General features: G+C 40.9%; 1 long non-coding RNA gene across 1 annotated transcript in view; it reads left to right on the forward strand.

Moving 5' to 3' along the window:
• Positions 1-230: 230 nt before the first annotated feature.
• The window catches only part of LOC102369285, a 50,900-nt gene continuing 48,482 nt past the window's right edge, over positions 231-2,648 (forward strand). Inside the window, exon 1 of the long non-coding RNA XR_323384.1 lies at positions 231-644. This is a non-coding gene — a long non-coding RNA (uncharacterized LOC102369285). The remainder of the gene's footprint in view (positions 645-2,648) is intronic.

The raw sequence follows: 2,648 nt of genomic DNA on the forward strand, positions 1-2,648 counted from the left end.
TTCAGTTGAAAGCAGTCCTCAGACTATGCATCTTTGAAGGGGATAAGTAATATGCCTTTGAACATTACTATTAGCTGTAAATAAGTTTATATTACACGAAAACTTAGACAATGCCAGTTAGGACTGAGTCCCCATTTTGCTCAGCAGAGTATGAATGAAGAGGAGACAATTGCTTCATTGAAGGGTTTATTATTTAAAGAACTATTTCTTGTTATATACTAACAGTGAACTTAGCGCCACATAAAACACGCACAAAGGTGTTGTTGCCTCTGTTGCAAATGGAAGTATTCTGTAATAAATTAAGAGTACTGTATGTTCACTGTGTTATTAGGACATTTATTTACTAATATCCTGGTGCGGTTTAAAAGAAGAATCAGACTGGCATAATAGGAGATCTGTAAGGAAAAGCAGGCTGGTCAAAGAAGGACTCATTTCTCCACAAATACTTGAAGGCTGTTAAAAGAAAATGCCAAGACAAGAAAAGACTTGGGAGAACAAGATGACCAAAAGGACTACATTAGGTTAGAAAGGGTCACTTTCTCTTAAAGTAGGGAGATCTGTGAAGGAACCAGACTGAGACACATATTCACTGCAGCCATTGGAAGAAACTATTTCTGCCAACCTTGCCATCAATAACATTTTAGGTAAGATAAATGTATGTAGTTGTGTTGTTTCAAAATCTTTTTGTTCCTAATGCACTGGTCCAACTGCTAAAATAAATAATTATTACAAATAAATGCACTGGTCTGCTGGTCACAGACTCCCAGCAGAAGAATGAGCAAACCCAGTTGCACCTGCTAAACAAGAACAGTTGATAGGGTACAGTCCAGGCTTGGTCTAAGAGTGGAAAAAATATGGAATTCATGCTGGAGTAGCTAAAAACATGAAGCCAGACATTTAAAGAGGTTAACTTAGAAAGACCAGGAAAGAGGTAAGGGATGTTGCTAATTGCGATATGGTAGAATTTTATAATCTAAGGGTTTGATCATGCTTCCATGAGTGTGACTAGGAGCTGATGCATGCCCTACATTAAACAAACAACATAGTTCAGATACAAAATGCACCATGTGGTAATCAGATTTTAAATGGTGTAATACTCCTTTAATATCTTTCTTCTGTCCATTAATGTTAAATGTTGGAAATGTGTTTTGAGGTATGATTAAAATAAAGCGGTATCCAAGTTTGTTGATTCAGTGAAGTTGCATCCAACTGTCTGTGCACAAGTGCTACCTTAATTTGAGACAAATCTAATACATTTGCAAATTGAAAGAAGTTTGTTGTTTTACCTAAATGTTGAGAGAAAGAGAGATTACTAGTCATCTCTATAAACTGGTTAATTGATTGAGAGTCTTATATATTCATTGTAGATAGGCTTTTTAACAAAACTGTCAAGAGAAATGTTTAGTTAACAAATAATTACTGATTGAAAGTATGGCAATAAATGTCAGATATTTATTAAGGAATTTTGATAACACCCAGGTGGAATTTTCTCTCTAATCTGTGGGATTCTACCAGTGATTGCTGCAAAAGCCTATTTCCAGGGAATTAATGACTGATGTAATGTTAACTTTTAATTTTACTTAGTCACATTCCGGTATTGTAACATAAAACATGTTAAGACACAGAGAAAATAATTCACAACAGTATAAAGTTAGTAAGCCAAAAAAGCAGAAGATTCTTTTCCCAGCCCTGGTCTCTCATTCCTAGACTAGTAAGAACTAGTGATGTTGCACAAGGCAACCTGACAAACCTTGTGAAACAGGTACCTTCACGTGTCATCTGAAATGATCTCTATAGCTCAGCCAGACCAAGACGAATAGGGTGGTCATGGAATATTATCCTTTTACTATTAAAGGCTGGTGGAGAATTTTGGAAACTCAGTACATGGGTTAGATACATGAAAGGGTTTCAGCTTCTGGTGGATCAGGTTTGGGGAGGGGTTTCTTTGCAGGTGAGGGAAGATTCCTAGACCTGAATCCCTAGAGGGTAGAGAGAGTTTTATTCTAAGAGTATGAAAGACCTTGGATGTGGAAGGGCTGACCTCGGAGACCCTAGAAGAAGATTGGACGAGCCAGAGGGCATAGGTAATGGAACTACCATACACTGTAGGTCCAAGAAACAGCAATTACTTTAACAAAATATAGAAAAGTCCATTATTAACTGATAAATATTAGGCCTATGCAAAGTGGCTAGTATTCGCTTTGGATTCAAATTCGGCTGATTCGGGGGACAGTGATTCGATTCGGTTGCTGCTGAATCTCTGACTCTCTGAATCAACCAGGCCCATCCCCTGCCCCTCTTCCAGCCTGGCAATGGCTGCCCGAGCTTCCGGCACTTGTTAAAAAAAAAAGCCCTGGATCACCGGGTGCTGCCAGGCCGGGGGCAATCCCCACTGCCCCATGCTGCATGAGGGGCTCTGCACAAGCCCCCTGACCCCCCCCTCATTCCCCCATGGGTGCCCCCCCCACCCCGGGCCAGCTGCGGCCTTTTAAGAAAAAGAAACTAAGCAAACACTGGGACTCACCACTCCTGCCAGAGGGGAGGGTCAATCCCTGCTGCCCCCCATTGCCCCATGCCACGTGGGGAACTCTACACGAGCCGTCGAAGCCCCGAACCTGCTGCAGGCCCAGAGTCCCGGGACATTTCTC

The sequence above is a fragment of the Alligator sinensis genome, unplaced genomic scaffold (genome assembly GCF_000455745.1).
Source record: "Alligator sinensis unplaced genomic scaffold, ASM45574v1 scaffold273_1, whole genome shotgun sequence".
Taxonomy (NCBI): Eukaryota; Metazoa; Chordata; order Crocodylia; family Alligatoridae; genus Alligator; species Alligator sinensis.